The sequence below is a fragment of the Doryrhamphus excisus genome, chromosome 1, assembly GCF_030265055.1.
Source record: "Doryrhamphus excisus isolate RoL2022-K1 chromosome 1, RoL_Dexc_1.0, whole genome shotgun sequence".
NCBI lineage: Eukaryota > Metazoa > Chordata > Actinopteri > Syngnathiformes > Syngnathidae > Doryrhamphus > Doryrhamphus excisus.
The window spans coordinates 27,308,835-27,321,493 of NC_080466.1; the positions used below are offsets into that span (position 1 = coordinate 27,308,835).

Sequence of the window (12,659 nt, forward strand, 5' to 3'; positions counted from 1 at the left end):
CTGGTGGGGCCCCCATTTGAAACCAAGCCAAATTGACTCACTAGCGCCACCTACAAGTTTTAAAATAATTATCCCTCGCCTCCCGTTGCACGTATGGGCATGATTTTCGGAGGAGACATCACTCGTGACAGGACGCACAAAAAAGTCTCAAGAACCCATGTTCAAAAACCAACAGGAAGTCGGCCATTTTAGGTGGCGGCGGCCATTTGGGGGAGGATGTAGGGGTCGTATCTCGACGAACTCCTCCTAGGGGGTTTGACCGAATGAGTCCGTTGTAGCATCAACGGACACTAGACGGATGGCCCACGTTAAATTGCGAAGGATTTTGGGCTGCTCCATAGGATGTGGGCGTGGCACGCCACCAAACTTTTACTTTAACCTTAACTTTTACCTTATCTGGCCCTGCCTGGTGTCTGGCCTTGCCTTGAAGCAATGTACATCAAAGTCAATACACAGTTTGACTGACAGACTGATGATGTCAGTCGATGGACTATGATGTGTGTAAAGCACATGTGGTGGGCGTGGCCACGGCGAATGATCAGCCTTCGCCATTGACCATCGAAGGCTCATAATTTGCCCGCAGAAGGTCACAGGCTGCTGAAATCTTACACGTAAGGTCATAATCCAGGCCTGAGCGCCCTGGTGGTGCTCCCATGTGACACCAATCTAAATTGACACACTAGCGCCACCTAGAAGTTTCAATTAATTATCCCTCGCCACCCGTTGCACGTATCACTATGATTTTCGGTGGAGACGTCTATCATGACAGGACGCACCTAACGCTCCAGAACCCATGTTCAAAACACAGCGCCACCAACTGGTGGAAATGTATATCTGCTGTAACTTCCTCACGCATGGTCGGATCGTCTCCTAATTTTTTTGGGTGGGTTCGGTCACCCTCCAGTCTGTGACTGTGTGTGTATATGGACTCTATAGCGCCACCAACTGGTGGAAATGTATATCTGCCATAACTTCCTGATTCATGGTCAGATTGTCTTGAAATTTTTTTTGGTGTGTTGGGTCAATCTCTGGTCTGTTATACTGTGTGTTGAAATTTTTTTGGGTGTGTTGGGTCAATCTCTGGTCTGTTATACTGTGTGTACATAGACTGTATAGCACCACCTATTGGTGGCAATGTATATCAGCTGTAACTTCCTTCCACATGGTCGGACCTGCCCCAAATTTTTTCTGGTGGTTTGGGATACCCTCCAGTCTATGACTGTGTGTGCATAGACTCTATAGCGCCACCAACTGGTGAAAATGTATATCTGCCGTCACTTCCTCCCACTTGGTCCGATCTGCCCAAATTTTTTTCTGGTGGTTTGGGGTACCCTCTGGTCTATGACAGTGTGTGTACATACACTATAGCGCCACCAACTGGTGGAAATGTATATCAGCTGTAACTTCCTTCCACATGGTCGCATCGGCCCCAAATTTTTTCTGGTGGTTTGGGGTACCCTCTGGTCTATGACTGTGTGTGTACATAGACTGTATAGCACCACCAACTGGTGGAAATTTATATCTGCCGTAACTTTCTCCCACATGGTCGGATCTGCCCGAATTTTTTTCTGGTGGTTCGGGGTACCCTCTGGTCTATGACAGTGTGTGTACATACGCTATAGTGCCTCCAACTGGTGGATATGTATATCAGCTGTAACTTCCTTCCACATGGTCGGATCGGTCCCAAATTTTTTCTGGTGGTTCGGGGTACCCTCTGGTCTATGACTGTGTGTATACATAGACTCTATAGCGCCACCAACTGGTGGAAATGTATATAGCCGTAACTTCCTTCCACATGGTCGGATCGTCTCTAAATTTTTTTTGGTCGGTCGGGTCACCCTCCACTCTTTGAATCTGCGTGTCCATAGACTCTATAGCGCCACCAACTGGTGGAAATGTATATCTGCCGTAACTTCCTCCCACATGGTCGGATCTGCCCGAATTTTTTTCTGGTGGTTCGGGTTACCCTTTGGTCTATGACAGTGTGTGTACATACGCTATAGCGCCACCAACTGGTGGAAATGTATATCAGCCGTAACTTCCTTCTGCACGGTCGGATCGGCACCTAATTTTTTCTGGTGGTTCGGGGTACCCTCCGGTCCGTTACCGTGTGGACGCATAGACTGTATAGCGCCACCCACAGGCGGAAACGTATATCCGCCGCAAGTACCTACCGCACGGTCCGATCGTCGTGAATTTTTTTATGGCGGTTCGGGTCGCTGGACGGGACGTGACCGCGCACCAGCCTCGCCGCCGGCGTCGCCCCCTCCTGGCGGAAAATTGCAAGTGCCGTAACTCCCTTACCGCTTATCCCATCGTTGCGGTTTTTCGTACGGTGCGTCCGCGCGCCCGTCCGAACACGCGCGCGCCCCCGACCCACGTGTACCCCCGACCCGCGCGTACCCCCGACCGCGTCGGGGTGCTCGAGCCCGCTCATCACTGCTTGCAGTTTTAATTATTATTATTATTATTATTATTCTGCCAACCGTCGGCCTTTTTGAGGGCCTCAACATGCCCGAAAACTCACCAAATTTGGCGAGCGCATCAGGTCTGGCGAAAAATTTTATATTTTATGGGTTTCAAATATAATGTTCCAAAATTGGCTCTCTAGCGCCACCTTGAATTTTAAAAAAAATTAGCCCCCGCCACCAGTTTCACCGATCGTCACGAAACTTGGTGGAGACGTCTATCGTGACAGGACGGACCAAAAAGTCTCAAGAACCCATATTGGAAAACGAACAGGAAGTCGGCCATTTTGGATGGCGCCGGCCTTTTTCGGGCCAGAAGTTGGGGTCGTATCTCGACGAACTCCTCCTAGGGGGTTTGACCGAATGAGTCCGTTCTTGCATCAACGGACACTAGACGGATGGCCGACGTTAAATTGCGAAGGATTTTGGGATATTCCGTACGATGTGGGCGTGGCACGCCCCCAAATTTTGCCCTTTTTCATCTGTCCGGGCCTTGCACGCTGAGCGTAACTGTAGACGTGAATAACTTGGCTCCACGTGGTCAGATCTTCATCATACTTGGTACATGTGATCATGGCCCCGCCCCGAAAGTCCCCGTAGGTCACTTCCTGATTTCGTCGCAGCGCCACCTATTGGCGACAGGCTAAAGGCGTGTCATCTACATGAGGCCTTTTCTGCCAGGAGATTCATCAGATGAACACCGAGGTCACAAGGTCACTGCCTGACAGCCTGGTGAAGCCTGTTGATGGACCATGATGCAGGAAAAGCGCACGTGGTGGGCGTGGCCTGGCGGCGAATGCTCAGGCCTCGCCGTTTACAAAGAAAGGGTCATCATTCGCCCGCAGAAGGTCGCATGTGCTTGAAAACTCATAAGGGGGGGCAGATTCCAGGCCTGAGGGCCCTGGTGGGGCCCCCATTTCAAACCAAGCCAAATTGACTCACTAGCGCCACCTACAAGTTTTAAAATAATTATCCCTCGCCTCCCGTTGCACGTATGGGCATGATTTTCGGAGGAGACATCACTCGTGACAGGACGCACAAAAAAGTCTCAAGAACCCATGTTCAAAAACCAACAGGAAGTCGGCCATTTTAGGTGGCGGCGGCCATTTGGGGGAGGATGTAGGGGTCGTATCTCGACGAACTCCTCCTAGGGGGTTTGACCGAATGAGTCCGTTGTAGCATCAACGGACACTAGATGGATGGCCCACGTTAAATTGCGAAGGATTTTGGGCTGCTACTTAGGATGTGGGCGTGGCACGCCACCAAACTTTTACTTTAACCTTAACTTTTACCTTATCTGGCCCTGCCTGGTGTCTGGCCTTGCCTTGAAGCAATGTACATCAAAGTCAATACACAGTTTGACTGACAGACTGATGATGTCAGTCGATGGACTGTGATGTGTGTAAAGCACATGTGGTGGGCGTGGCCACGGCGAATGGTCAGCCTTCGCCATTGACCATCGAAGGCTCATATTTTGCCCGCAGAAGGTCACAGGCTGCTGAAATCTTACACGTAAGGTCAGAATCCAGGCCTGAGCGCCCTGGTGGTGCTCCCATGTGACACCAATCTAAATTGACACACTAGCGCCACCTAGAAGTTTCAATTCATTATCCCTCGCCACCCGTTGCACGTATCACTATGATTTTCGGTGGAGACGTCTATCATGACAGGACGCACCTAACGCTCCAGAACCCATGTTCAAAACACAGCGCCACCAACTGGTGGAAATGTATATCACCTGTAACTTCCTTCCACATGGTCGGATCTGCCCCAAATTTTTTCTGGCGGTTTGGGGTACCCTCCGGTCTATGACTGGGTGTGTACATAGACTCTATAGCGCCACCAACTGGTGAAAATGTATATCTGCTGTAACTTCCTCCCACTTGGTCCGATCTGCCCAAATTTTTTTCTGGTGGTTTGGGGTACCCTCTGCTTTATGACAGTGTGTGTACATACACTATAGCGCCACCAACTGGTGAAAATGTATATCTGCCATAACTTCCTCCCACATGGTCGGATCGGTCCAAAATTTTTTCTGGTGGTTTGGGGTACCCTCTGGTCTATGACTGTGTGTGTACATAGACTCTATAGCGCCACCAACTGGTGGAAATGTATATCAGCTGTAACTTCCTCCCACATGGTCGGATCGGTCCAAAATTTTTTCTGGTGGTTTGGGGTACCCTCTGATCTATGACTGTGTGTGTACATAGACTCTATAGCGCCACCAACTGGTGAAAATGTATATCTGCCATAACTTCCTCCCACATGGTCGTATCAGTCCCAAATTTTTTCTGGTGGTTCGGGGTACCCTCTGGTCTATGACTGTGTGTATACATAGACTCTATAGCGCCACCAACTGGTGGAAATGTATATAGCCGTAACTTCCTTCCACATGGTCGGATCGTTTCTAAATTTTTTTTGGACGGTCGGGTCACCCTCCACTCTTTGAATCTGCGTGTCCATAGACTCTATAGCGCCACCAACTGGTGGAAATGTATATCTGCCGTAACTTCCTCCCACATGGTCGGATCTGCCCAAATTTTTTTCCGGTGGTTCGGGGTACCCTCTGGTCTATGACAGTGTGTGTACATACGCTATAGCGCCACCAACTGGTGGAAATGTATATCAGCCGTAACTTCCTTCCGCACGGTCGGATCGGCACCTAATTTTTTCTGGTGGTTCGGGGTACCCTCCGGTCCGTTACCGTGTGGGCGCATAGACTGTATAGCGCCACCCACAGGCGGAAACGTATATCCGCAGCAAGTACCTACCGCACGGTCCAATCGTCGCGAATTTTTATATGGCGGTTCGGGGCGCCGGACGGGACGTGACCGTGCACCCGCCTCGCCGCCGGCGTCGCCCCCTCCTGCCGGAAAATTGCAAGTGCCGTAACTCCCTTACCGCTTATCCCATCGCCGCGGTTTTTCGTACGGCGCGTCCGCGCGCCCGTCCGGACACACGCGCGCCCTCGACCCGCGCGTACCCCCGACCCGCCCGTACCCCCGACCGCATCGGGGTGCTCGAGCCCGCTCATCACTGCTTGCAGTTTTAATTATTAGGGCTCGAGCACTGACCAGTGCGAAAGCCCTATTGTAATCGTAATGTTTATTATTATTATTATTATTATTATTCTGCCAACCGTCGGCCTTTTTGAGGGCCTCAACATGCCCGAAAACTCACCAAATTTGCTGAGCGCATCAGGTCTGGCGAAAAATTTTATATTTTATGGGTTTCAAATATAATGTTCCAAAATTGGCTCTCTAGCGCCACCTTGAATTTTAAAAAAAATTAGCCCCCGCCACCAGTTTCACCGATCGTCACGAAACTTGGTGGAGACGTCTATCATGACAGGACGGACCAAAAAGTCTCAAGAACCCATATTGGAAAACGAACAGGAAGTCGGCCATTTTGGATGGCGGCGGCCTTTTTCGGCCCAGAAGTTGGGGTCGTATCTCGACGAACTCCTCCTAGGGGGTTTGACCGAATGAGTCCGTTGTAGCATCAACGGACACTAGACGGCTGGCCGACGTTAAATTGCGAAGGATTTTGGGATATTCCATACGATGTGGGCGTGGCACGCCCCCAAATTTTGCCCTTTTTCATCTGCCCGGGCCTTGCACGCTGAGCGTAACTGTAGACGTGAATAACTTGGCTCCACGTGGTCAGATCTTCATCATACTTGGTACATGTGATCATGGCCCCGTCCCGAACGTCCCCGTAGGTCACTTCCTGATTTCGTCGCAGCGCCACCTATTGGCGACAGGCTAAAGGCGTGTCATCTACATGAGGCCTTTTCTGGCAGGAGATTCATCAGATGAACACCGAGGTCACAAGGTCACTGCCTGACAGCCTGGTGAAGCCTGTTGATGGACCATGATGCAGGAAAAGCGCACGTGGTGGGCGTGGCCTGGCGGCGAATGCTCAGGCCTCGCCGTTTACATAGAAAGGGTCATCATTCGCCCGCAGAAGGTCGCATGTGCTTGAAAACTCATAAGGGGGGGCAGATTCCAAGCCTGAGGGCCCTGGTGGGGCCCCCATTTGAAACCAAGCCAAATTGACTCACTAGCGCCACCTACAAGTTTTAAAATAATTATCCCTCGCCTCCCGTTGCACGTATGGGCATGATTTTCGGAGGAGACATCACTCGTGACAGGACGCACAAAAAAGTCTCAAGAACCCATGTTCGAAAACCAACAGGAAGTCGGCCATTTTAGGTGGCGGCGGCCATTTGGGGGAGGATGTAGGGGTCGTATCTCGACGAACTCCTCCTAGGGGGTTTGACCGAATGAGTCCGTTGTAGCATCAACGGACACTAGACGGATGGCCCACATTAAATTGCGAAGGATTTTGGGCTGCTACTTAGGATGTGGGCGTGGCACGCCACCAAACTTTCACTTTAACCTTAACTTTTACCTTATCTGGCCCAGCCTGGTGTCTGGCCTTGCCTTGAAGCAATGTACATCAAAGTCAATACACAGTTTGACTGACAGACTGATGATGTCAGTCGATGGACTATGATGTGTGTAAAGCACATGTGGTGGGCGTGGCCACGGCGAATGGTCAGCCTTCGCCATTGACCATCGAAGGCTCATAATTTGCCCGCAGAAGGTCACAGGCTGCTGAAATCTTACACGTAAGGTCAGAATCCAGGCCTGAGCGCCCTGGTGGTGCTCCCATTTGACACCAATCTAAATTGACACACTAGCGCCACCTAGAAGTTTCAATTCATTATCCCTCACCACCCGTTGCACGTATCACTATGATTTTCGGTGGAGACGTCTATCATGACAGGACGCACCTAACGCTCCAGAACCCATGTTCAAAACACAGCGCCACCAACTGGTGGAAATGTATATCTGCCGTAACTTCCTTATACATGGTCGGATCGTCTCCAATTTTTTTTGGGTGGGTTCGGTCACCTTCCAGTCTGTGACTGTGTGTGTATATATAGACTCTATAGCGCCACCAACTGGTGGAAATGTATATCTGCCGCAACTTCCTTCCACATGGTCGGATCAGTCCCAAATTTTTTCTGGTGGTTTGGGATACCCTCCAGTCTATGACTGGGTGTGTACATAGACTCTATAGCGCCACCAACTGGTGAAAATGTATATCTGCCGTCACTTCCTCCCACTTGGTCCGATCTGCCCAAATTTTTTTCTGGTGGTTCGGGGTACCCTCTGGTCTATGACAGTGTGTGTACATACGCTATAGCGCCTCCAACTGGTGGATATGTATATCAGCTGTAACTTCCTTCCACATGGTCGGATCGGTCCCAAATTTTTTCTGGTGGTTCGGGGTACCCTCTGGTCTATGACTGTGTGTATACATAGACTCTATAGCGCCACCAACTGGTGGAAATGTATATAGCCGTAACTTCCTTCCACATGGTCGGATCGTCTCTAAATTTTTTTTGGTCGGTCGGGTCACCCTCCACTCTTTGAATCTGCGTGTCCATAGACTCTATAGCGCCACCAACTGGTGGAAATGTATATCTGCCGTAACTTCCTCCCACATGGTCGGATCTGCCCGAATTTTTTTCTGGTGGTTCGGGGTACCCTTTGGTCTATGACAGTGTGTGTACATACGCTATAGCGCCACCAACTGGTGGAAATGTATATCAGCCGTAACTTCCTTCCGCACGGTCGGATCGGCACCTAATTTTTTCTGGTGGTTCGGGGTACCCTCCGGTCCGTTACCGTGTGGGCGCATAGACTGTATAGCGCCACCCACAGGCAGAAACGTATATCCGCCGCAAGTACCTACCGCACGGTCCGATCGTCACAAATTTTTTTATGGCGGTTCGGGGCGCCGGACGGGACGTGACTGCGCACCCGCCTCGCCGCCGGCGTCGCCCCCTCCTGGCGGAAAATTGCAAGTGCCGTAACTCCCTTACCGCTTATCCCATCGCCGTGGTTTTTCGTACGGCGCGTCCACGCGCCCGTCCGGACACACGCGCGCCCCCGACCCACGCGTACCCCCGACCCACGCGTACCCCCGACCGCGTCGAGGTGCTCGAGCCCGCTCATCACTGCTTGCAGTTTTAATTATTATTATTATTATTATTATTCTGCCGATTCGACGGCCATTTTGAGGGCCTGAACATGCCCGAAAACTCACCAAATTTTGCAAGCGCGTCAGGTCTGCCGAAAATTTCGATCTGGTGGGGGTCCCGAAAACAATGTTCCAAAATTGACTCTCTAGCGCCACCTTTTATTTTTGAAAAAATTGGCCCCCGACACCAGTTTCACCTATCGTCACGAAACTTTGTGGAGACGTCTATCGTGACAGGACGGACCAAAAAGTCTCAAGAACCCATATTGTAAAACGAACAGGAAGTCGGCCATTTTGGATGGCGCCGGCCTTTTTCGGGCCAGAAGTTGGGGTCGTATCTCGACGAACTCCTCCTAGGGGGTTTGACCGAATGAGTCCGTTGTTGCATCAACGGACACTAGACGGCTGGCCGACGTTAAATTGCGAAGGATTTTGGGATATTCCGTACGATGTGGGCGTGGCACGCCCCCAAATTTTGCCCTTTTTCATCTGCCCGGGCCTTGCACGCCGAGCGTAACTGTAGACGTGAATAACTTGCCTCCACATGGTCAGATCTTCATCATACTTGGTACATGTGATCATGGCCCCGCCCCGAAGGTCCCCGTAGGTCACTTCCTGATTTCGTCGCAGCGCCACCTATTGGCGACAGGCTAAAGGCGTGTCATCTACATGAGGCTTTTTCTGGCAGGAGATTCATCAGATGAACACCGAGGTCACAAGGTCACTGCCTGACAGCCTGGTGAAGCCTGTTGATGGACCATGATGCAGGAAAAGCGCACGTGGTGGGCGTGGCCTGGCGGCGAATGCTCAGGCCTCGCCGTTTACAAAGAAAGGGTCATCATTCGCCCGCAGAAGGTCGCATGTGCTTGAAAACTCATAAGGGGGGGGCAGATTCCAGGCCTGAGGGCCCTGGTGGGGCCCCCATTTGAAACCAAGCCAAATTGACTCACTAGCGCCACCTACAAGTTTTAAAATAATTATCCCTCGCCTCCCGTTGCACGTATGGGCATGATTTTCGGAGGAGACATCACTCGTGACAGGACGCACAAAAAAGTCTCAAGAACCCATGTTCAAAAACCAACAGGAAGTCGGCCATTTTAGGTGGCGGCGGCCATTTGGGGGAGGATGTAGGGGTCGTATCTCGACGAACTCCTCCTAGGGGGTTTGACCGAATGAGTCCGTTGTAGCATCAACGGACACTAGACGGATGGCCCACGTTAAATTGCGAAGGATTTTGGGCTGCTACTTAGGATGTGGGCGTGGCACGCCACCAAACTTTTACTTTAACCTTAACTTTTACCTTATCTGGCCCTGCCTGGTGTCTGGCCTTGCCTTGAAGCAATGTACATCAAAGTCAATACACAGTTTGACTGACAGACTGATGATGTCAGTTGATGGACTGTGATGTGTGTAAAGCACATGTGGTGGGCGTGGCCACGGCGAATGGTCAGCCTTCGCCATTGACCATCGAAGGCTCATATTTCGCCCGCAGAAGGTCACAGGCTGCTGAAATCTTACACGTAAGGTCAGAATCCAGGCCTGAGCGCCCTGGTGGTGCTCCCATGTGACACCAATCTAAATTGACACACTAGCGCCACCTAGAAGTTTCAAATCATTATCCCTCGCCACCCGTTGCACGTATCACTATGATTTTCGGTGGAGAAGTCTATCATGACAGGACGCACCTAACACTCCAGGACCCATGTTCAAAACACAGCGCCACCAACTGGTGGAAATGTATATCTGCTGTAACTTCCTCACGCATGGTCGGATCGTCTCCTAATTTTTTGGGTGGGTTCGGTCACCCTCCAGTCTGTGACTGTGTGTGTATATGGACTCTATAGCGCCACCAACTGGTGGAAATGTATATCTGCCATAACTTCCTGATTCATGGTCAGATTGTCTTGAAATTTTTTTTGGTGTGTTGGGTCAATCTCTGGTCTGTTATACTGTGTGTACATAGACTGTATAGCACCACCTATTGGTGGCAATGTATATCAGCTGTAACTTCCTTCCACATGGTCGGATCTGCCCCAAATTTTTTCTGGTGGTTTGGGATACCCTCCAGTCTATGACTGGGTGTGTACATAGACTCTTTAGCGCCACCAACTGGTGAAAATGTATATCTGCCGTCACTTCCTCCCACTTGGTCCGATCTGCCCAAATTTTTTTCTGGTGGTTTGGGGTACCCTCTGGTCTATGACTGTGTGTGTACATACACTATAGCGCCACCAACTGGTGGAAATGTATATCAGCTGTAACTTCCTTCCACATGGTCGCATCGGCCCCAAATTTTTTCTGGTGGTTTGGGGTACCCTCTGGTCTATGACTGTGTGTGTACATAGACTGTATAGCACCACCAACTGGTGGAAATTTATATCTGCCGTAACTTTCTCCCACATGGTCGGATCTGCCCGAATTTTTTTCTGGTGGTTCGGGGTACCCTCTGGTCTATGACAGTGTGTGTACATACGCTATAGCGCCTCCAACTGGTGGATATGTATATCAGATGTAACTTCCTTCCACATGGTCGGATCGGTCCCAAATTTTTTCTGGTGGTGCGGGGTACCCTCTGGTCTATGACTGTGTGTATACATAGACTCTCTAGCGCCACCAACTGGTGGAAATGTATATAGCCGTAACTTCCTTCCACATGGTCGGATCGTCTCTAAATTTTTTTTTGGTCGGTCGGGTCACCCTCCACTCTTTGAATCTGCGTGGTTTGGGGTACCCTCTGGTCTATGACTGTGTGTGTACATAGACTGTATAGCACCACCAACTGGTGGAAATTTATATCTGCCGTAACTTTCTCCCACATGGTCGGATCTGCCCGAATTTTTTTCTGGTGGTTCGGGGTACCCTCTGGTCTATGACAGTGTGTGTACATACGCTATAGCGCCTCCAACTGGTGGATATGTATATCAGATGTAACTTCCTTCCACATGGTCGGATCGGTCCCAAATTTTTTCTGGTGGTGCGGGGTACCCTCTGGTCTATGACTGTGTGTGTACATACGCTATAGCGCCTCCAACTGGTGGATATGTATATCAGATGTAACTTCCTTCCACATGGTCGGATCGGTCCCAAATTTTTTCTGGTGGTTTGGGGTACCCTCTGGTCTATGACTGTGTGTATACATAGACTCTATAGCGCCACCAACTGGTGAAAATGTATATCTGCCGTAACTTCCTCCCACATGGTCGGATCTGCCCGAATTTTTTTCTGGCGGTTCGGGGTACCCTCTGGTCTATGACAGTGTGTGTACATACCCTATAGCGCCACCAACTGGTGGAAATGTATATCAGCCGTAACTTCCTTCCGCACGGTCGGATCGGCACCTAATTTTTTCTGGTGGTTCGGGGTACCCTCCGGTCCATTACCGTGTGGGCGCATAGACTGCATAGCGCCACCCACAGGCGGAAACGTATATCCGCCGCAAGTACCTACCGCACGGTCCGATCGTCACAAATTTTTTTATGGCGGTTCGGGGCGCCGGACGGGACGTGACTGCGCACCCGCCTCGCCGCCGGCGTCGCCCCCTCCTGGCGGAAAATTGCAAGTGCCGTAACTCCCTTACCGCTTATCCCATCGCCGTGGTTTTTCGTACGGCGCGTCCACGCGCCCGTCCGGACACACGCGCGCCCCCGACCCACGCGTACCCCCGACCCACGCGTACCCCCGACCGCGTCGAGGTGCTCGAGCCCGCTCATCACTGCTTGCAGTTTTAATTATATTTATTTATTACTGATTTTATTGATTTTCTTTATTCTTGATTTGTTTATTTATTTTTCATCTTATTTTGTGTAGAAAAATAAAAAATAAGATATTTCACAACAATGGAATGTTTTATCAGAGCTTTTCTTGTAGAAAATCGGAACCAAAGCACTGAAAAAGTTTGTATATTTTTCTGTTTTTAATAAATGCGTTTATTTTTTTTTTAAAAACCTGATGCGGCCCAGCCTCGCCCAGACCCTAGCTCCAGTGGCCCCCAGGTAAATTGAGTTTGAGACCCCTGACTTAGAGTGAATCACAAAAACAATAGTTCCCCGGGGGGAGCCCACACACAAAAGGGAATCCCGGTTAAATATATTAGCCTTTCAATATCACCGACACTGGAATTGACTTAGAGAGGTTACA

General features: G+C 50.4%; 2 protein-coding genes across 9 annotated transcripts in view; one reads left to right on the forward strand and one right to left on the reverse strand.

Moving 5' to 3' along the window:
* Nucleotides 1-12,659, reverse strand: part of LOC131099206 (disks large-associated protein 2) — a 118,574-nt gene that overhangs the window by 65,652 nt on the left and 40,263 nt on the right. The gene's annotated exons all lie outside the window — the stretch shown is intronic.
* The window catches only part of LOC131100440 (receptor-type tyrosine-protein phosphatase kappa), a 71,256-nt gene that overhangs the window by 53,712 nt on the left and 4,885 nt on the right, over nt 1-12,659 (forward strand). The gene's annotated exons all lie outside the window — the stretch shown is intronic.